Consider the following 24,067-nt stretch of genomic DNA (forward strand, 5'->3'; position numbering starts at 1 on the left):
ACGAGGATGTGCTGGACATCGAAGAGGATGATGCGAAATGGGGTATCCCCTCGCTGAACATCCCACCAATTAAAAGATGGACCAAACTGGCAGTCCAATTGAATTCTATGGTTATAGAGTATGGGCTAAGGGCGGCAAACGGAAGGTCAGTGTCTGATCCAAAAGGGCAACACACCTACAATAGGGTGGGTTGCTCCTCGTGAATTGATTATATTCTTTTGAATTACAAATTGTGGCAGCACCTAATAGACATGTTCATAATACCAACAGTCATCAGTGACCACAATCCACTGTCTCTATCCCTAAAATCTTCATGGCTGTCCAATTATGATCTTCGTGGCCCAGAACATCTAATACCAACAAGGAAAGTAATCCCCTCCAACTGCAACAGATATTTGAAATGGCATAGAGTCCTTCTGGACGACAATAAACTTGCTGTCATTAGAGAAACAGTAGCAGAGGCCTTGGAGGCAATGAGCGAAGCCTCCATAGATCCTGTCACCACTGATAAAATCCCGTAAATTTATGAAAAAACTATCAGCACACTGAGGAATCTCTTTTGTGTTACCGTTAGGTCAGGCCCTCCCCATGTGTCCGAGAAGTCCAACGGCAATGACCGATGGTACACAAAAGATTGTAGGCAACAAAAAAAACGCCCTAGTTGATGCAGTGAAAAGCAAATTGCTCCCAAAGATCCATCAAGCAAGAAGGGACTATAAGGAGGCAGTGACCCATGCTAAAAAAAGAGTGGGAAGAGCAGCACTGGCAAGACCTAAAATCAGCCAGTCTGGAGAAGGATGCTGGCCAATTCCGGACTCTTATCAGATCTAAGACACGCCCTGATAGTGAATCGATTACCTGCAACATCCCAAGCAATATCTGGTATGATCATTTTCTGAATCTCTATTCCACCACTGAGGATGTTGTACAGGAAGGTACACTAACCGACTCCAGTATAGGCCCGGTGGACGAAAATAGCTATCCCTTTACTGTGAAAGAGGTGGAAACCACCATTCAGTGTATAGTTCCTGCTAAGGCAGCAGGCCCAGACGGCATCCCAGGCGATCTTCTCCGTGCAGATCCCGCAAAATGGGTGAAATTTATTGCGATCTTAATTAACGCCATTGACAAAGGCTCCCCAGTCCCAGATTCCTGGAAGGAAGCAGAGGTCGTCCCCATCTATAAAAAGGGCACCAGGGACAACCCTGCCAACCATCGCCCAATAAGCCTAATTGACTCAGTACAAAAGGTTGTTGGGAGGGTGGTGTTGGAGAGGATCTTGGAATGGGCTGATGATAACACGATCCTCTCCGACTTCCAAGCAGGCTTTAGGGCCAGTACAGGGACAATAGAGCAGGTGTTCAGGCTGATCCTCCTTTATTGGAAGGTGGTATGGCTAGGCAAAGGCAGTCTTTACCTCGCATTTATAGATCTAAAGACTGCCTTTGACCTGGTCCCTCGAGGGCGCCTGTGGCAGGTATTGGCTGAACTGGGGGTCCCAAAGTATCTTCTAAGCCTGCTGATGCGTCTCCACGAGGGCAATTATGCCCAAGTAAGATGGGGTACCCAAGGAGAGAAGACTGATAGAATACCGGTGAACAAGGGTGTTATCCAGGGCTGTGTTCTAGCTCTCACCCTATTTTCTCTGTATTTGAACGGGGTGGTTGAGCATTTAAAGCGAATACCATCTGACGCACCAGCCCTGGCGGGTGAAAAAATTCCTACCCTCCTGTTCGCCGATGACACCCTCCTTATCTTCAAGACCCCGAAGGGCTTACAGAGTTTGTTAGACAGCTTCCAGTCGTTTTGCAACGACCGAGGGCTGGTTACCAATTCTGACAAAAACTAAGTATTTGGTATTGAATCCTCCAAAGAACCTTGGGACTCCCCCTGTACTGAACATGGTCCCACTAGAGAGGGTTACCATGTTCGATTATTTGGGCATTCGTATTTCTGACTCCATGCTCTGGAATAGTCATATACAGAAAATGCTCCTGAATCACAAGAGGGTTACGGGGGCAATACTTAAAGAGCCCCGTACCTCAGTGAGCAGGCCTATCGCTCCTGCAATTGATATATATAAGGCAAGAGGAGTGAGCTCTGCAATTTACGGTGCTGAACTCTGGGGCTTTTCCAATGTAGACCAACTAGTGCGATCTGAAAATAAATTTACAAAAGAACTTATGATGTTGCCCTCGAGGACCCCTACTAGGCCCTTGCAGCAAGACTGTTAGAAGGCGACCTCAGGGGAGGACAAGAAGTGTACCTGGCCACCCCGGGGCCCACCTCCCTAGGTACAAAGACGAGCACTGGCGGGAGACTTCTCAGGGGGAGAGTCTCGAATCTAGGACCGTACACACTGCACAAGTACCACACGACAAGGAGACACTACACCGTAGCTTTTTAAGAACGTTTCTTTATCTCGTGATTCAAGGGATCTTTATGATCAGCAAAGGCAGGGGGTTACAAGTAGAGTAAGGTTTAAAGAGTCTCGGTTAGGGTAGGGGTAGCGGGACAGTCTTTCGGGACCAGTGTCACTATCGGTGCGTATCCAGCACACAGCTCTCAATCCTCGAGCCGGGGGATATGAGGTGATCTTTGGGGTCCTGCCAGACCCGGAGAGTCAGGAAGCCGCGAGTCACTCAGCAGGGCTCAAGCAAGATGTCGGAGGTCTTACGATCTTCAGGGGAGCCGCGAGTCACTCAGCAAGGCTCAAGCAAGATGTCGGAGGTCTTACGATCTTCAGGGGAGCCACGAGTCACTCAGCAGGGCTCAAGCAAGGTGTCGGAGGTCTTACGATCTTCAGGGGAGCCGCGAATCACTCAGCAGGGCTCAGGTGTTTCCAGGTTGCAAGGGAGCCGCGAGTCACTCAGCAGGGCTCAGGTGGTTCCAGCAGAAGTCCTTCTCTGCCAAGCGAGCCGCGACCACGTCAGCAGGGCTCTCGTCGTTCCAGAATCGAATCTCTCGATAGTCCCGGAGCCTCCCCAGTTATAGGACTGCTCCTCTTTGATCTCCGGAGTTCTGGTCTGCAGGGGTCTTAGCACCTGGGGGCCGCTTGTTGGGGTTTCCTGCCACGCGGCCCTTTGATCCATTCATGTCAGGTTCGGGAGGAGTCCCAGACACACAGCAGGCGTGGAGCCAGCCCTCCGGGTGGCCGGAGGGGTGATCGAAACCCACTTCTTGAGGAGAGGTCGGAGGTGTGAAAGATACTGCTCCTTCTTCTCTCACTCAAGGGGAGCGCTCTGTCCTCCAGCCAGGGTGGCGCCTCTCGGCCTAGGCCGCGCTGGCACGGGCGGCCATCTTAGGTGCCGGAAAGTGGGCACAAAAAAAAAATAAAAAATAATAATAAGTCATTTATAAAGCGCCTGGCTACACAGAACTGTGTGTCCCCGCGCTAACTGCTAAAACAGTACAGAGATCCAGAGGCAGCTGTAGAAAAAGAAGCTCAGGAGACGATTACATGTTGGGGAACAAATACGTTTTCAATTTTGCCTGAAATCTCAGTTCAGATGGCTCCATACGCAAGTGGAGCGGGAGCACATTCCAGTATTTAGAGGCTAAGTACCTTAAGGATCTTCCTCCCATTTTGGCCCTGATGATTCGGGGGAGTTTAAATAGCATCGTTCCAGATGATCTTCGGTTCCGGGTCGGGCGGAGTATAGTGAGGAGATTTTTTAAGTATTCAGGACCTTTGTCCTGAGCGATGCGGTGAGCATAGCAAAGGGTCTTAAATTTAATCCTCTCCCTAACCGGAAGCCAGTGGAGTTTGATCAAGGCAGCTTTTGCGGAAGTTCTTCGTGGGAGTCCGAGCACCAGGCGTGCGGCAGCGTTCTGCACGCATTGCAGTTGATGTAGGCCCTTCTGACTGAGCCCAATCAGGAGGGCATTCCCATAGTCCAAATGGGGGGTCACCAATGCGTGGACAATGGTTTTTCTGGCTTCGGTAGGAAGGAGATCCAACACCTTTCGAAGAACCTTTAATATGCCAAGGCACCTTCCCGTTACCCTGCTGACATGGGTCTTGCCAGAGAGGTCTGAGTCCAGCATAACACCTAGGTTTCTAACCGCCTCCACGGGAGTAGGCAGGTTACTCAACTCGCTAGGCCACCATGAGCGAGACCACGCTGAAGTTGCTCTCCCGACCACCAGTAGTTCGGTCTTTTCGCCATTCAGACGGAGACAGTTATTATTCATCCAGACCGCTACTGCAGACATGCAGTCCGAGAAATTGGTGGCATCTTCTCTTCGGTCAGGAGTTAGCTTAAACACCAGCTGGGTGTCGTCAGCGTAGCTGACAATGCCCACCCCGAAGTCCTCTACAATGTGTGCCAGGGGTTCCATATAGATGTTGAATAACGTAGGGCTTAAGCTTGAGCCCTGTGGAACCCCATGGCTCAACTTCCGAGGGGATGATCTAAAGGGTGGGCAGTGTAGCTGGAAGCTTCTGTCGGCCAAAAAGGAACGCAGCCAAGCGAGTGCTGGACCCATTACTCCCATGTCCGAGAGACGAGACAGCAGCGTTGAGTGCAGCACGGTATCAAATGCTGCACTAAGGTCCAACAGGACCAACGCCGCTGTCTCGCCTTCGTCCACTATCTGCCGAAGACGCTCAGTCGAGTATAGGACTGCCGACTCAGTAGAGTAGCCTGTTCTAAAGCCCGACTGAGAGGGGTGAAGGAGAGCTTCTCCCTCCAAGTACTCCATGAGCTGTTTGTTAGTGATTTTTTCTATTATTTTAGCACAAAATGGGAGAAGGGAGATGGGGCGGAGGTTTTGGAGCTGGGAAATGTGAATGTTGGGCTTTTTCTTTAATGGCATAACTTGGGCAGTTTTCCAAACCTCCGGAACATAACGTTCCTGGAAAAATAGTGTGATCAAGTGACTAATGTAGTCAATTAATGTACTTTCCAAAACTCCCTTACATCGGTCCGGTGGGCAGGCGTCAGTGGGGGAGCCGGACTGTATGCCATTAATAATACCCAACAATTCATGTTTGTCAGGGATTTTAGAACTAGTCAGAGGGGATTTGTGTGTTAAAGTGGGCCTAGTATACACATTGATATTTAAGAGAATTTTATTGTCTACAAAGGTGGCATGGATTTAATCCACCTTATCTACAAAGAAGTCAGCAATCAGATCACATGTCTCAGCTGAGTATGTGTCTTGAGTTTCCAGTCTCGATGGAATTGTGAGTTCTTTGTAGATACTGAACAGTTCTCTCGTGGGATTGTCTGCTTGCTCAATTCTGTTTTTAAAATGGAGACTTTTCTCCGATCTGACCAGTTTCTGATACTTTTTTAGCTCAGTTTTGTAACACAATTTAAGTTCAGGTGCGTAGCTCTTTCTCCATCTCCGTTCTATGGTTTTACATTGAGCTTTAGCCATTCTAAGTTTCTCCGAACACCGTGGAGCAGCTCTGGATTGTCTTACCGGTGGTTTGGATGTCCAGGGGGCAATCTTGTCTAGTGCTTTCGACATCCACGATTCATAACTATCCCAAACCTCCTGTAAGGTATTGCCTAATGTCGGGGGATGCTCTGCTAAAATGCTAGTAAAGAGTTCAGGAGTGAATTTTTTCCAATTGCGACGTTTCTGAGGGGGCTGGGAAGATGGAGGCACGGACTGGGAAGTCCGGGGATGGTCATGGTTAACATGGATGGAAGGGTTGGCTTGGCCGGGGGACTCAGGGGTCTGTTGTGGTGTAAAGCTTGGAAGGGTGTTGCTACGGGTCAGGGAGGACCACGCCACGAGGCCGGGTCTAACAAAGACCTAGGGTGCCATCCATTTAGAGACTTGGCCAGACTGCGTCCCCTCCTGCTGTGGGCCCGCTTATGGCGGATGCCAGAATTGGCAGGGTATGCGTCAGGGTTAAATGAAATATTGAACATGGACGGATGGCACAAGTTGAAAAGGCTGAAGGATCTGAAAACCCTCTAATATGACCTTGGTCTGGGTGAAGCATGGTCAAATAGAACCGCTCCGCCGAAGGCAGAACTCAAGAAAATCTATTGGTCGTGGGTTCCCACTAAGGGTTTTCTGGATACCAAATCCGGTAGGCTAACCGAGGAGTTTATGCAATTTAAAAACTCTTTTTTTTACGAACCCTACCTAGATTTTATTCAGAAACCTTATGACAGGGCTTTGTTCTACGCATTTAGGGTTAGTTCGCTTCCTACACGCGATATGACTGCCCGATGGAAGGTTCCCTACCAGACACCAGCTTCCTGCCCGATCTGTGAAGCCACTCTAGAGTCAGTGGCACATATTATGTTTGCATGCCCAGCCTATAAAGCTCCAAGGGAACGCTGGCTTAAACCACTTTGCAGGGAATTGGGCACTCGTAACCATCTCACAGCGTTGCGCATTCTAATATCTGATGCGCGAGTCCTGTATGTTTGTGGTTTGGCCAAATTCCTGAGCTGGGCTTGGAACATCAGGTCGAGATCTTTGAAAGCTAGCCTTTAAGTATTGCTGCTGCTATGAGCTACTTGCTTTTTACAAACTGTACCTTTTCTCATTTTATGTTGTTGCCATTAATGCAATTTTAACTATTTTATTATTAAGGTCCAGATGAATTCTCATGTTCAGTCATTTAGACTGTAAGCAATACTTGTGGTAATGCTTTGTCTTTTTAATAATAATTCTGCTTTTAACTCATGTATCATAGCTTTTAAGATATGTTTTATCGAAATAAAGCTAATATGACTGACTGACTACCTAAATAGGTTTAGGTATAAAAACATATTTCTTCCTTAGTGACTTATCCCCAGGGAATTAAAATATGACAATAATACAAACAAGGATCCTTTTCTGCGCACGTTTATAAATGGAGATATGCAGAGCGATTTTTTGTTGTTCTGCCAGCCAGAGCTAGTGAATTGAGTGTATTTTGGCTTCTTGGAAAGAAAACAGTCTGTTGGGCGTTTTTTTTTTTTTGCAGTCTTTTGGAATACTATTGAGAATCTCTTCTTGTAAATATGACTTACAACTAGTATTTACAAATGGTTTGGTTTAAGTACAGTCTGTGGGTTGTCCTTTGTTTCTGTCCTAAGTGTTGATCTGTGGGTTAAATGTGTGTTTAAATGTCTATGTGGTTTATGGTTTTACATTGCAACTTATGTGAGTAAATAGCGATTGCGTTCTTTGTGTAAGGATTGCTAGCCTTAAGAGCGCTGTATTATGTGTCCTGAGTAAGTATGGGCCAAAAATCTGTTACGCTCGCGAAATTTGCGGATTTTCGGTAATTTTGCGATCCACGAATCTTGTGAAATTGCCGAAAATTTGCAAATTCGCGAGCGGGTGGATTTTTGTTTTTACATACAGATTTATTTACCCAACGAGGTAGCACTTACTGATTAGCCAGTAGAAAGTACTCCAATTGAGTAGAGGTATGGCACAACACGGGGCATCTTCGTGGATAAATATGCAGGCAGGATTCATTCTGACACGATACTCCTGTCACAAAAAACCTCAACAGTAAGCACTTACAGATATAAAATAAAGCAGGTGCAGAGTTGAAGCTCAAATTCAGTAACGCATTATAATCAGCCCCAAACAACTAGTGAGCATGGGCGAGGCTAGGCAGGTGTGCTTCCTCCCCATATCTACCGCCTACAATTAGATGTAATACTTGATGGAGGTATTTGCATCCACAAGCTTCTCGAGCGCAATCCCTGTGTACTTCCTGTAACCAGAAGGCTGTTTCTTCTCAAATGCTGCTCTGATCAGTCTCTGACCCTTTATAAACAAGGCATGTGAACTCGCATGGAAGCCCTGCCCGTTTGGCCCACCACACACACACTAGGGTATGCAACGTCTTCCTGCCCTTTCCTCGCTATTATGGACAGCTCACTCTAGGGACCTCGGTGCCTATCGGCACGGTGGCAAAGTTAGAGACACACGTGGTCACAAATCCGTGGGTTCGCAGATTTTCACATGAACTCGCAGATTTTTTTGCCGATTCCGCGCGAATTTTCAGATCACAGATCCGCAAAATTCGCCCATAATTAGTCCTAAATGTATGACCCCTTCTGTATATGTCTGTGTCGGAGGAATGGTCGGAAGCAGAAGCGGGGAGGCCGTATTTGGTCAATAGTGAAGATATTATTGGGTTCTTAGAGTTCTCAGGAAGGTTAAAGAAACACAATGAAGGGTCGTGTTACAGACAGTCTTGGGATGTAACAGCTCTCTTTCTGTTATTAGACGTCTGTTCTTGACTTCTAGTTGTCTTGCCGACTTGGAGAAACCTATTACGGGTTTCAGGGGGTCCTCTGGTCTTGGGAAACCTATTATGGGTTTCCTGGTGTTCTGCCCGGTCCCTTGGATACCTCAAACAAAAAAGAGAGTGGTGTCAGGGTCTGTCTGTTAAAAGGAATTATTTAGGGATACTGTCACCCCACCACGGAAGTGAAAGAAAATTAAAGATGTTTTGTGCACTTTGGAGCAGGTTAAGCTCTGGGCGATAGAGGAGTCTGCTTAACAGGGCTGGAGTTAGGCTCTATACTCTAGTGAGGCCGTTTAGCAGCGAAAAGTAGGATGGTGCTAGAATAGGCCCGAAACGAGGCAAGTGGAATAAACACCCCTCCCGAACAGTGTAACATCCACCCCTTCCCTAGACCCTTGTCCCGCCACGTACCGCTAGTGGCCACAACTCTCCTGAGTTGTGACGGCTCTTGCATCCTCCGGGCTCCACCAGTCCTCACTCCAGGTTTCCTCGTCCTCTTCAGCTCCGGTGTCCTCGGCGTTCGTGTTCTTCAGCAGCTCCCGGGTCCTCGAACAATCTCTTTCCGGTGTCTTCCCCGCAGTTGCCTCGAATAGCGTGGCTTCTCGCTTTTTCAGCAGGGGTTCCTCTCGTAGGAAGGGCTCCGATTGGATGTCACGCCCGTTGGTCGTGCCTTCCAGAGAGCAGGGCACATCCGGGTTGTGTGGCTGTGAGAGGAGGGGAAAATTGTGCATTAGGGATGGCGGACCGACGCTGGAGTCGTCCTCGTCCTCATGCCGGTAAGGAATCCACGGGGTCTGTATAGGGGTGGGGATTTGTTTTGGGCTCGGTACAGGGGCGGTTCTCGGTACAGGAGTGGGGCCATCCTCACATCCTGGAATGAGCTCAATGTGTTTGTTTGTGTTTTCTTGCTGTCATCAGTATGTTATGCAAAATGTCATTTAATTAATATTAAATAAAAATTAAATAAAAAGCCAGAAATTAACCATATGATATGCTAAATAACAACATGTTACTATTAGATTGATACGAGTAAGCAACTATGCACATGGACAAACTGCCAATGCTTATAAGATAAAATTAGAATTCACATTGAATAGGATTAAAATAGGCCTCAAAAATGAAATTATGTGTTTTGCAATAAATAAACAAATTATAAAATGTTACAACATTTTTCTTAGATACATTGTGTTAGATATATACAGGCAAACACATCATCTGAGTAAAATTAGATGTTGCTGAACTACAAACGCATTTTAGAACTAGAAATGCCTCAGTTTTAAATAGACTGTCACAGCAGCTGTGTTTTAACTGCCCGGCAGCAACTGTTGTTTTGATTGTAGGCCACAGAGAGACAGGAATGTTGACTCAGCTAGGATTTTCTCAGTGCAAGCATGGTGTAAAATCCTGCATTTCAGCCTGCTGTTTTAAAAAGTTACAAAAATCAGGTTCATTATCTTAGATAACAGGAAAATATTTAAAGTAAGGATTTCCTTTCTTAAGGCCTTTTTACATAAGCACATTCTTGGTTCTGAAGTTAAATAATGATTGTCCTTTTAAAAAAAAGTGGCGCAAAACTTTTCATGTTTCAAGTTAAGCTTCTGTGTTTAGGCTTATGAATGAATATGTCTAAATATGATAGGCAAGAGATGCAGCTTGCTTTTCATATGTGGAATTATCAAAATGATTGGCTTTAATAAAAATTAAAAAGTAATTATATAAAAAATTATTAAAAAATAAGTGCTTTTAAATTCGTTTTTAAATATTTATAAAGCTTAATACTCATAATGTGACCTCCTAGCATCAAAATTAAATTTAAGTTGTGTTGTACCGCATAATGAGGATATTTGCATATGAAATATCACTGTGCAGGCGTAAAAACTCATTTTTATAAATGTATATATGACATATTTCTACTTTCGAATTCCTGGGCTATGTAGAGAAGATTCTGAGGATGACTATTATGCAAAAAATTATAAGATATTCATTTTTAAGTGCCCCAAATATCAAAGTCGAAATTGGGCAAAATTCACTAATTTAAAAACAAATTCTGCATTCAGAGCAGCTTTTAAAGTGCCTTAGGCTTCAGTATATGCATACATTTAGGTATAAAACAAATAGCTGACCTTTATATTGCTGGAAAAGTATTCTACTGCACACTGCTTATAATTGAAAATAGGTATCAAACATGAGCAGAAGTTATTTTCTTAACCCTAAACATACAAACAAGGGAAGGGGGCTGCATTCGCACACAGAATGGGACATCTGGGAAGAGTTAAAAGTCAGTTCTATATTTAGAAGCCTGGCAGGGCTCCCAGAGAAGGTCTGCTTTGACATTTGACCTCTGAAACTTTTTGAAAGAGGACAAGGAGAAAAGGGGAAGTTTTACTTTTTTGGCAAAAGCAACCACTTTATGCACTCATTTGATAGAAAAATATATAATGGTATATGTGAACTTTGATTAACAGAAAAGCTTTGCCATATTTATACAGCACTAATGCTTAAAGGCTGAGGCAATGAAATGTATTTGACTTCATGTGCCCTCATGTTTCACTTGCTAAAAGGATTGGGGTTTGATTATTCATGTTTTTTTTTAGTTCTCTCAAATGTGCTATCTGCCTCCTATAACTTTGTGTATGCCCAATTGCTACAAATAGGGGTTGACAGTGTTGACAGAAGTGAAACCTGTTTCAGGTTTCCTACTGTCAAAATGGAGGAAGGAGGCTAGCTCCTCTACAAATTAAGGCTAGGTAATATGTATGTTACTCTCTCTTTTTCTCAATTGTTTTTAGCCTGTCTAAACTGTCTGTGAAATAGCAATGAGACAATTAATTGGCTATTGAGTAATACTGTTTTAAACATTGTTAGTATTAATAAAATTAATAAATATATATGTTATGTTACTGCCCATCCTGTTTGATGAAATTATGACAGGATCAGTAGTCTAGATTGTTATTCCCTTATTATGATCTTTAAGGGGAACTAGATGTGGGTAGCTTTTGTTCTAAAATTCTTAGGTGATAACACCATTATTGTATGTTATTCTCATGCTACATAGTTTTGCAAATGCAATGATAGTTTTTTATTAGCTAGTCCATGTAAATAAACTGACAGTCCTTATTAGAGCTGATGTCGCATAGTTTGGATCATGAAAAGTAGAATGCAGGGAAGATGCCCATGTGATCCTTAACAAAAAAATGTTTTGAAGGAAATATTGTTTTATAGATAAGAACTCCTGTTAAATTAGCAGTTTTCGATCTTCCTCCTGCTCCTATAACATGAGAGCATGGTCCTAAGCATACAATGTAGGTGCTTCTTTTATTAAGAAGAAGAATTTTAGAAGTGTCTGCAGTCCTGTACAAGTAACATAAAATTTATGAGCAAAAGTGTAGAACATTTCCTTTTTTGAGGGTTTTCAGATTAGTGCACAGGAATACACCAATGTAAGGATTTAGTGGGTGCCTTGCTAAGATATGGGGCGTCCCAAGACTAGGAAGTATTCTTAGACTATCCTCTCTGTTGATAGACTGTTTCTGTGCCTTGTCTAAAGACCTTTTGTTCTGTCCATCAATAGATATTTGCTGCCTTACAACCATTGCCAGAGGGGCCCGGACATCAGATTCAGCCTGGGGAGTCAGTGTCAGCACCAGTCCAGCTTGAAGCCAAAGTGAAGGCAACCAGCACAGGCATTGCTGGCAACTAGGACCTCAGTGAATGCGGAAGCCCTGTGATCAAGTGTGTACCCCTGGCACTGTCTTGGGCGAAAGACGGGGTCACGAATCAGAAAGGAGAAATTATGGATCAAGTTTTCGATGCCCAGCTGAGAGTCACAGACCGACCAGAATGGCGAGGAGGCTTTGCTTGAGGTGACCCCTTTTGAAACAAGGGTTGCTTCAGAGATCCTAGCATCAGGCCTCTGAATTCTGGTCCCAAAGTGAATGCAAGTTTGTTCGTTTGTTTGTTGGTCAAGAGATACCTCGGTACACTGGATGCAATGTATGTCCCCAACGAATGACAAGTGCGCCAGCAGAGCAATACGGAAGTTAGGGAAGGACTTGAGTTTAGGGTACAGGTGCTGTGTCTCTGGTGCCTGTTACATTGAAGTGAAGAAAACTGGTGCACTGCCTGAGACACTGGACAGGATCGCTGAGAGCATTTGCCCTGGTGGGTGACTGCCCTATCCTGAAAGAAGAGACTTTTCCCTTGAAACTGGACTGTGATTCTTGAGTTGCGAGTTGTGCAGCTCCACCGTGGAAACAACAAGAGCCTGCCTGTGAGGCTCAAATGGACACAGGGAGAAGACTCCCCTCTGGCTTGGTTGTACAGCGGCTTCAATTTCCCCAAGGACTTTTCTTGTTAGTAATGTACTCCTTTGGATGTCCGTTTTCTTTTAGGAGTAGCCCTTTGCAGCTCTTCGTCCTAATTCCTAGGGCCCTGTGTGGTCCTCCTGGTCCCAAATATGATTGATGTTCTAGCCCTCATAAAAGGAAAATATAACAATCAATTGCAAATGTTTTTATTAGAGATGTGCTGTTAGCTATTCTGAAACTGAAAAAGATAGTCACTGAAATTCATAGGAGCCCTGAAAATGTTTACTAGATGATTTTAGGATTTGCTTTTGCTTAGGACTAAAAAAAAATACTAATTCTGTTTGTAATAGTGGTCATTACTCTCTCCTGCTATCCTGCTATGTTAATGATTACTTAATGCTTTGTTCTCTTTGTATTCCTGCTTATACTTCACATATACCCGCTTAATGAAATGTTTAGAATGGAAAATGCCCACCTAGCAATGAATTAGGAAATTGATAAAATTATGAAAATTAATGTGCAAATATTTTCTATGTTCCTACTGGATCATAGGAATGTCTTTAGCTCATGCTAAAAGGGCCATCTGTTAACGATTGCAGGGATTTGTTAGCATGACCTGAAAGCCATTTTGTATTTCTGGCAGCCATCTTGTTTGCCATGTGCTGCCACATGCTCGCCATGTGCTCTGTCCTCCCTCAGTGTTGACTGCTCTTGTAATCTGCCTAGAAACAAACTATATTTAGCATCTTCCACCTTTGCACATGCTCAGTTGAGCTTGCAGCTGTCCTTGCAACTGTTCCTAGTCTGTAAATGTCAGGATGTGTTCACCAGAATTAGCAACTGTTAGCTCCTCCCACTTTGCTGAGCAAGCAGATCTTGCATGTCCATATTAGTCATTTTGCTTGCTTACATGTGCCAGGACTGCCCCTTGGTCTTATGCTGACCATGTACCCTAGTTGTCTGTACTCCTCAGACTGCCTCATTCAGTTGCTAAGACTTCTGTGTGACGTAGTCTACCTCATTTGAGGTTAATAAATATATTACTTTTATATTTCAGTTTCTGTGCCAATTTCTTCTTTGTTGGTTTAAAAGGACCAAGTATCAGTGAGACCCCTGAGAAGGTTTCTATGTTTTACAAATGGCGGATTTTACTTCCTTTGCGACTGAATGCTGGGATTGGACCCTCGCGGTAGTTGGAGCTTGTTAGCGCCTATGAACTCCTGAGCGCTTTCCTTTCCACAGCTGTCCTTCCACAGCTGTCCTCGCTAACTCATGCCGGACCCGCTTCGCGGGTCCCGCTGGGCGGTGCTTTGTTTTCTCAGGACACCTGGGAGCAGGACTAGCTAAAAACTACTGTGGGCACCTCCAAAGGAGGGCTGCGAGCGCGTCAGCTGCAGGACTCCAGTTCCCAAGAGTCCCTGCTGCTGACCTGACCACAATCACCTGGTGCCGCTCTCCCAGTTGGACACGCCCCCTCTTCCAGTGTGAAAAGAACCTGGATTCAGACCTTCGTGGGATTTTACTTCCTTTGCGACTGAATGCTGGGATTGGACCCTCGCCGTAGTTGGAGCTTGTTAGCGCCCATGAACTCCTGAGCGCTTTCCTTTCCACAAAGCGCTACCTCTTGCCGGACCCGCTTCGCGGGTCACGCTGCGCAGTGCTTTGCTTCCTAAGGACGCTGGGGGGCAGGTTTTGTTAAGACTGTGGTGGGCACTTAAAAGCAGGGCTGCGAGCGCGTCAGCTGCAGGACTCCAGTTCCCAAGAGTCCCTGCTGCTGACCTGACCACAATCACCTGGTGCCGCTCTCCCTGTTGGACACGCCCCCCCCTAGCCGCCCATCTATAAAACACTGAACGCATTACCGCTGCGCGGAAGCGTGCGGGAGCGCGCCCGGGAGAAGCCCGGGACAAGGGCGGGGCCGTCTGTGGCCGTCAGGGGCCGAAGGAGGCCGGGCTGGGCCCCCCTACTGACATTTACTGCACTGGTATTCCGCTGCATTAACAGTGTGCTTTGTAAGTCGTTTTGTTTTGTAAAGTGTTCCATTGTGTTCTCGGGAGTGTAGGAGGTTTTACACTATGTCCTCTTCTTCTAGCACCCCCACTTTGTTGCCTCCCTTGAATGAGGCAGGGTCAGCCATCATGGGTCCCCTGGACACATACTTTAAACGAATATCTCAAGATATTGATAAGGAAATTGACATGGCGGAAAGACGTGCGGAACGTAGGTTATCCATTGAACTCCTGAAAAACCCTGTTGATAAACGTCCTTCACAAAGTTTTCCGGCATTGGTTACCCCTTTATCATCTATAACACTGCCAGCTGTATCGGAAACTTCTTATCCCTTTCCTCCAATTATAGAGCCACCGGCTGCCTCGTCTTTGGAATCCGAAATTTCTACCTTGCCTGCAGTCCCTCCTAGTACCCCTATTGATCCACCTATTGATCAGCCGCACATGGCCCAACCTAGTGTCTTAACCCACGTAGTACAATCTAAACCTTGTCCTAAAAGGAAGAGAAGCGCAGTTCCAAAGAAATGTTATGTCCCAAAACCCCCGAAAAAAATTAGAAAAGTGGGAATATGTACATGCCCCCAAGATCCTACTGGGAGTAGTCCTAGTGGGCCACAGAAGGGTGAGGGGGAAGTTGTTCCATTAAGTACAGACCCCATAGTGATAGGGTCGCCGGAGACACTACCGTCCATCCTGCCACCGTTCCTCGAGTTGGAGAGACTAATGCGGTCCCTTCTGACTCCTATAGAGGAACGAGTTAAAAAACTAGCAGATCAGTTAGATCACTTTGAACAGGCCAGTCTGGATAACTTTTTCTCCACAAAATCATTAATTAAGTCCCATTTTAGGACAGGAGAGACTAGGAACCTTCAGCAACCGGCTGGGCAGGATGAAAGTGTTCCCACGGTTGAAATCCACTCTCCCGTGGTTAGCACCGTAATCGGGCCCCAGGGAAAGGGACAAAGTCGCAGGACTAACACTGAACTGCCAGTCACCTTAGGTAACAGCAATGGTGGGAAAACTAAGCTCCCTGACACTGTGGTTAAAGGTAGCAAAGAGTGTCCCAAAAATGTCATCTCTCTAAGTAATAGTACCCAACATCCACTAAGCACCCTGAAACCCTGTCCAAGCCTTGTACTTGCTGGTAGTAACAGCTCCAGAAAAAGTAATGCTGTATCGAATAACTCCCAGGCTTCCCAGGCTCCAAAAAATGTTGGGCTTGTAGCTGGTGGTAACAACAGCTCTAGACAAAGTAATGCTGTATTGAATAACTCCCAGGCTTCCAAGGCTCCACAAAATGTCCCAATATCCCGCCCTGCTATTTCAGACAAAAGCCGCCCCACATTCCCTGTGACAAAGCCTCCCCCTAGGATACCCCCCATAAACCTTACCCCAGATTCTTATCCTTATGTGGCTGTCCTCACCAATGTTCCACCTTTATTGGTAGGCCAAAGAGAAACCTTCCAGATATTAAAAAACAAGGTCATGTACTGGTTAAGGGCTAATAGACCATTGTCCGGTGAAGTTGATGGTTTGATCATCGGGGTGAGAAGGGCTAATTGGATAGGTTGTACTCCCAAAACCTTGGGGGGGGGGAGTGTATTATAATTAACTTTCAAGATCCAAGGGTGGTAGGTTGGATCACGAGGCCGGGTTGGGGCACTAGCAGTGGTGGGATTGGTATTGTGGATCTTACCTTTTTCTATCCAAGACCAATTGGTGCCCAAAATGGTGTAATTAGTGATCTAGGCAGTTCTAGCTATTTACCACTGACAGGGATCATCCCCTTCATTGTGCCTTTGCTACGACCACATTTCTACAATGGTCAAACCCACAATTCCAACGATAGTTTGAAAAATTCGGGGTGGGGTTGTTGATGAATGTCGGGTGATTCCCTGAACATCGGGGGAGGTGTGACAAGGGGGGACATAAGTGGGAACTCTTTTGTGTCTACCTTGGATACAATAGTGTATCCAAATGAAGTGATCACTGGTGGGAAGATTGGGAATTTGAGGGGAAATTGTGGGGCGTGTACGCAAAGTCTGGGGGGTGAAGAATCGTTCATAACAAGTAATACTGATATTCAGAAACGGACGCTAATTTTGTGGACATTGTTATAGACCAGGAAGGGAATACTGAGAGCCCAATTCATCTTTCCTCCACGTTAGCTCTTGAGGTGGGAATTAGAGATGGCCCTAGCCCAGGGAAGTTTTTCTCGTGGAATATTGCGGGGCTACGTAGTAGGCTATTGTCCCAAAACTGGATAGATTTTGTCAATGGGTTTGAAGTGTGTCTATTCCAGGAGACATGGGCTTGCGACCCTATTTTTTTCCCAGGCTACTTACATTTTTCCATTCCAGCGAACAGAGGTGCCAGGGGTCGACCTATGGGAGGCTTAACCGTTTGGGTAAAGCAAGGTCTGCAAATTAAAGTGAAAGTGATGGACCTGGGTTGCAAGGATATCCAATTGCTAAGAATGGCATCAGATAAGTGGGGTGCGGTAGACATATATAACACTTACGCTGGGGGTACCAACACTGGGAGTTCCCCCACCCTAGAGGCCCTGTCCACTTTCCTTGAATCACAGTCCCTGGGAAACAGAGTGGTAGTGGCAGGAGATCTCAACAGGACCTTTGAACCATTGGATAACATGGAAAATCCATTAGGGCAAGAGGAAGACAACCAATGGGGTGTTCCGACTCTAAACCTGGTTCCGGTTAAACGGTGGACGAAGGACATATTGCTATTAAATGCAATGTGCCCGGAATATGGGCTGAGGGCCCTAAATGGAAGGACTAAGGGTGACCAGGAAGGTCTTTGTACATTGATAACGGCCTTAACAAAAGTAGAATAGACTATGTTATTTGTAGCCTTAATTTATGGCAGGGGGTATGCGATATGGAAATAGAGAGTAGATTGGAAAGGGATCACAATCCCCTCTGTGTCACCCACAATTGGTGGACACCCATGTTAGGCAATCCGCAACCTCGTGATGGAGTACTACCAGTTATGGCAAATGATATGCGTAGACTTAAATGGCCAAGTGTGCTGGCGAATGCAGAATCTATGGACTATATAAGTTCAGAGGTGGATACTGCAATCGCTGCTATGGAGACAGCAAGCCCCATAATTCCTGGGTCCAGTGTAACCACAGACATACACAATAAGTTTTTTTCCCTTTTAAAGCCACATTTCATGAGACCTACTAAGGCAAATAGGAAAGTCCTTCCCAAACCGGCTAGGTGGTTCAATAAGCAGTGTAGGGCAGCCAGATTAGCTTTGGGTAGAGCAATTAGAAGTAGGGATAGGGCTGTGATTGGGGCAGCCAGGAAGCAATACAATGTTAGTGTTCGCCTGGCTAAGAAAAAATGGGATGAGGAGTACTGGGAAGAATTGCTGGAGGCCTCAGGAGCCAAGGAGTCCAGGCTATTCTGGAAAATTGTGAAGTGGGGTAGAGGTGGTACCCCAAATAAACCAGATAATAATGTTGATGAGGCGGCCTGGGTGGAGTACTTTAAACCCCAGTATGCTGAGGTTAAGGAGGTCGTGGCTGCAGAAGTAATTCCAGTTGTATTTTGTACCGAAAGTTTGTTTTCACCTAAAGAAGTAGAATCAGTAATTTGTTCCTTACAAGGGGGTAGGGCACCGGGTTTAGATGGGATACCCTCCGATATATGGGTAGAGGAGAACAATGCTCTGTCCCCCTACCAGGCAAGTTTCCGGCGGGCGACCAGCACGGTAGATCAAGTATTCCGTTTCACCATGTTGCGGTGGGGGACGGTGTTGCTTGGCGAGGGCAGCCTATATGTTGCCTTTGTCGACTTGCGGGCTGCCTTAGACCTGGTCCCAAGGAGCAAGCTCTGGACAGTCCTGAATAGAATGGGGGTCCCACCCGAGTTGCTCACTTTGATCATGAGGTTACACGAGTGCAACTTTGCCAAAGTTCAGTGGGGGCTGAATGGGAAATTCTCTGTCGACTTCCCGGTCGAACGGGGGGTACGACAGGGATGTGCAATGGCACCCTTGCTCTTTTCCCTATTTATTAATAGAATTGTGGGTAGGATGCTGGACGCAAGTGTAGACGCACCTTCGCTAGCGGGCCTCAGGGTCCCGATCCTGATGTTCGCTGACAATACCTTAATTGTGTCCAAAACTCCAGCTGGACTGCAGCGTGCTCTAAATATATTTGATGTTTTCTGTGGGGAGCATGGCCTTGAGGTTAATGTTGGCAAGACCAAGCTGATGGCTTTTTCCCAAAGGCGTAAACTTCGACCAAGGATATTCCTGAACAATAGTGAGCTCAAGGTAGTTAGTGTTTTTACCTATCTTGGGGTTGAGATATCTAGTAAGCCAGGTTGGTCTCACCATATAGAAAAAGCGGTTCTGAGGCATCAGCAAATCTCAGGGGCACTTCGGGTGGAGCAAACAAAATCTAAAACCAAGCCTATAAAACCGGTTCTTCTCATATATGATGCCAAAGCTATAGGGTCAGCCCTATATGGGGCAGAAGTGTGGGGTTTTGAGAGGCTTCTTCCTCTGCAAACATCAGAGAATAGGTTTCTAAGGGGTATCACAGGTCTTCCCCAGAGTGCGCCATTACTCCCGCTCGGTCTGGATCTAGGGAGGAAATCTGTTAGTGACCGAGCTCGACTAAGGCCTATTCTTTATTGGAGACGCCTCTGGACTACCCCAGAGATTCGGCATTATGCCGACGGGTTTCTAGCCCTAATTAGAGCTGACACCTTTCACAAAATACCATGGTTGAAGAAACTCAGGGTTGTTTTGGGGGAGCTCGGCCTCCCTAATCTCTGGGATAATCCAACTGGGGAAGTATTCCCAAGTAAAAACACCATTAAGACCCTGTATTGGGATTACATAGATGGAAGACTCTGGAGAAGCACAAAATTTGATACAATGGGGGGGAGATTTCTGGAAATTAAAATGAGACCTGTATTAGAACAATATTGGGACAGTATCACCGTCCCAATGGACAGGAAGTTATTTTTTCAGTTAAGGTCGGGTTCCCTTCCCTTGAGATCCTTGACGGGTAGGTGGCGGAGTTCGAATACCTCATGCTGCCTGGTGTGGTGCAACTAATGAAAGCATAGGCCACTTTTTATTCTTGTGCGAGGCCTATGCTATCCCGAGGAGAGTATGGCTGGCACCAGTTTGTCGAAACCTTGGGGCATCTAATGGTGTTGAGGGGCTAAGAATCATCTGTACTTCCACTGACATGCCTATTGTTCTGTGAACAGCAAAATACTTGGGGTGGGCATGGTCCATTAGGCGGAGGGCTATATCTGTTACCACAATCTGACATTTGTTTTAAAGTTTAAACAACCTTTTTATTGTTAAAGCTTGCACAACTCTTTTTAATGTATCTACATGTATGAAATACTGATTTTAACCGATATGTATTTTTAAATGTATGTTTGTGCTTTTATGAGAATATATCTCGAATAAAGCTTTACAACAACAGCTATCTCCTCTGCCTCTTCCTTACTCTGCGCAAGCTATGTAAGATCTTCAAGTGGCCTACACACGACACGGACCATGACACATGCCCTCTTCACCAGCTGACTGGACTAAGGCAACACCCTCTATGTAGGAATCCTGCACACCTCCTACAGAGACTTCAGACCATACAGAATGCTGCAGCCAGACTCATCCTCGGCCCGATGAACCCAGATCACACCCCACCTCAGGCAACTCCACTGGCTCCCTGTAGGGAAGAGATATCAATTCAAGCTGCTGACCCACACACAAGGCTCTACACAACCAAGGACCTGCCTACATTAACCAACCACCGCCTGAACTTCCACCAACAGTCGAGAAGTCGACTTCCTCTCACTTGCCTATTCTCCCAACATCTACCGAAGCAGAATTGGAGGACGTTCCTTCTCCCACAATACAGCAAAGACCTGGAAAGGTCTCTCCACTTAACTCCAGATCATCACCTCCCGTACGGAATTCCAAATGGCCTTCAAGACCTTGCTGTTTGAATAGGCCTCCAGGATGAGTAAGCGTATGAATACCCTATTTGGTGATTAGCAGCACTTTATAAATCCTGATGATTGATTTATTAAATCTTTAGTAAAACCAATCTTACGATGGTCTTTTGATCATTTTCCAAGGAAGTTGAGGTCTCTACTTTCCCCAAAGGAACCATTGTCCTTCTTTCTCGTTAGGCTCCACCACAGGCACCTCCTGCACACCAGAGGACAAGGTGCCGGACATAACAAGTGGAATCAAGGTGCTGGTGGGCAAAGAGAATGGCATGCTGGGGGAGCTACAAGAGATCATTGGGACGCTGGGAGGTGACAAGGGGGCTTCAGAAGAAGCACCATCACACAAGGCTGTAGATGGGTTAAACAGGACCTCAGAACCTAGTTGTCTTTCATCAAAAACTTTAACAGATTACGCATTTGGAGGGAAGGTTGGGTGCCAGACAAGCAAAATGCGCTCTACACAGGTGCATCTGCAGCCTGGGCTTCAGGGCAATCCTAGGGGACACGTGGTGCACAAGGAAATGCCTCATGAATGGGCCACAATGAGGCTAACTAGGAACATCCCATTTCTGGAGCTATTCCCAATCAAAGTGACATTGACAGTCTGGCGGGGTAGGCTGAAAGATATGAAGATACCTTTGTGGTCTTATAACCAGTCAATAGTGCATCCAATCAACAGTGGGGCAGTCAGGTGCCCCCGGGTGCTAAAACTCCTAAGGTATATGGTAAAGCTACAGCTAGCAAGCAACCTAGACTTGAATGCGAGTCATGTCCCGGGGGTCAGTAACACTCAAGTGGATGCGCTCTCTGGAATCCAGATGGGCAATTTCAGAGATAGGCCCAATGGCAGAGCGAGTGATGCCCCCTTTCCCAGAAAAGCACTGGGCCCTGGCAGATGGCACCTGTCCCATATGGTAGAACATGTCCTGGCCCCTAAAACAGCACAGAGGTATGCTACATCGCCAAATCAGTGTGGAGGGTCACCAGGCTGAAGTCTTTCAAGTACACCGAAAGTGATGCTCGGGCAGCAGAGCAGTTCCTGAGATGGGCATTTCAACAGAAAAAAAGCAAAGGGCGCAGGCATACTTGGCAGCAACAGAAAATTTCATGAGCTAGCCACAGGGGAGGACCCCACCAGGTTGCATTACCTCAGGGGGGCAGTGATGAAGGGTTGGTGAAGACTGGAGGTGAAGAGGCAAGGCAAAAGTCATCCAATTGAGTTTAACACCCTAGCATAGCTGGTGAGGGAACTTGACTCAATTTATGCAGGCACCTTCAAAGTCAAACTGTTCAAATCTGCATTTACACTGGCTTACTTTGGGGCATTAAGGGTCAGTGAACTGATAGCCCCATCCAACAAGCATTTGCAATACAATGGGTCTGCATTTACTTTGAGACATTGAGCTATTGTCACTGTAAATGTCAATAGCTTTAATTCTCGCAAATGCAAGTAGTATTGAAATGCAAATATTGTTTGTTTCCAAGCCCCCATGCCACACCTGCACTTAATAGAGACCACACCTGTTAGACGGAGACCCGGAGGGTCGGCCGAGCAAGGGGGAGAGGCCTCCTGGCGAGGGCCGTCTCCTTAGATCGTACGGACAAGCAACTACCCCCCAACAGATGGACGCCACACCAAGATAGGTTCTGTATACTTTTATAGGTATTCTTAGGCAGAGTGAACTTGATGATACAGCAAGACAAGGATACGATGATCTCGCCAATTCTAGTCTCTGGGGGAAGGGGGGTAGCTGGACAGTCTCAGTACCGGTCCCGTACAGGGGGTAGCTGGTGTATAGCTCTCAATCCTCGAGCTGGAGTGTTTGCAAGTAGGGGCCGCGGCAGTGCCAGCAGGCCTTCAAAGATGGTTCACGAAGATTAGCCGCGGCAGCGCCAGCAGGCCTTCAAAGATGGTTCACGAAGGGGGGAGGAGCCTAGCCTGCAACCATGATGGCCGCCTGAACCCTCGGCTCCGCCGACCCGCTTGTTTTCCTTCCGTACCGCCACTTATCCTGCAGACTATCCTGTATTCTCGTCGCGGTATCGGACTTGGGAAGTGATGCTGCATCCAACGGTGTGCTCTCCGACGTGCCCCCTGCGACAGAAGTGACAAAGCGTCCCTGTCTCCGTTCTGGTGCTTGATGGCGGCCACCGGGTCTTTGTTCTCAGGGGTGGCCGGCCCGACTACAACAACAGCGGCCACTGAAGGCAGGGCGGAGTCGGCCGGCGGAGAGCGGCTGCTGCACCGAGTTTTCCGTAGCAGCGTGCTATTTCATCCTTTTGATTTTCACGCTTGCTTGACATCGCGGCTACCAGTGATACATTTGTATCCTTCCCCCTGGATGATCTGCAAGCCTTTCATTATCCAGCGTTGTGAAGGGGGCCATTTTGAGCCGAGCACTCTACACTTGCAACTGATGGCCCGACCTGCTGCTGAGGGTGCTTACAACGGCCGACACTGCACTACAGCCGTGTGCAGCGTCGGTATGGAGTGTGCTGCCCCTGTCCCCAAGACCTGGCTGTGCTTGTTGGGGCGCCGATGGGATGACGGCCTGCTGGAAGAGGATGACGGTGGACCGTCTCGAGTACTACCACACGTCTTCGAGCCCCGTGTGCAAGGAGCTACAGCATCCTCCTCTCCTGAGATGCCCTTAATGATCGGAGATATTCTGGGCGCCCTGGCTACCTTGCGAGCTGATTTGTGTGACAACGCCCGGGACCTGGGGTGCCGACTAGAAGCCATTGTGCCCACGCTGTCCTCTACTGGCGGAGCTGGCGTTCGTCTGCAGAGTGCTTCGCCACACCCTGGGCTCGACTATGGTGAGCTGCCTATCCAGAGGTACATGGAGGCGCCTGAGGTGCGAGAGCTGGTTACCGCCGCGACCCTGTCTGCTACATCTGTGGAGAGGTATGGGATTCCTGGACTGTTACAGCGGCTGGGGAATCGCCTCTGGGCGCCATGTTTTGCAACTTCTTCGGGATCTGCTGGTGATTCTTGCTATTGTGTCCTGGGCATGCTGCTGACGCTTCGGCGGTTTGACTTTGGAGGTTTGCTGCGGGGCACTGCCCCTCTTTGTACACTCTTGGACCACATGGCATTGAGTTGGTCGGATATTGGTGGACAGCGCCTTGTCCTGTTGTGGTCCTTGCGACTATCTACCCCATTCTGGAAGGCTGTTTCGCTATTGCACCTCATCGGCACATTGGATCGAAAGGGACAAGGTTGAAGATGTTTTTCTTCTTTACTTCTTGTTGGTTGCTTTGCCGGGATTGTGATGGGTAGACGGGGGAGCTGGACGTTGGTTATGTTTCAATTCGGGGTCGGGGTGGGGCGGCCGAGAATATATAGACTGGTTGTTTCGGACACATAAGTTTGGCCCTCCTCCGGTTTTACAGGTATACCTTTTTCTTCCTTTCTCTTCTTTCTTTATTTCGGGTACTCTTTTTTGGGCGACAGACACACTGCTAGGGGGGGGGGGGGGTAGGCCGTAGCCTCTGCATGCGTGTAGGGTGGGGGGG

Source organism: Lissotriton vulgaris, chromosome 10 (assembly GCF_964263255.1).
Source record: "Lissotriton vulgaris chromosome 10, aLisVul1.2, whole genome shotgun sequence".
NCBI lineage: Eukaryota > Metazoa > Chordata > Amphibia > Caudata > Salamandridae > Lissotriton > Lissotriton vulgaris.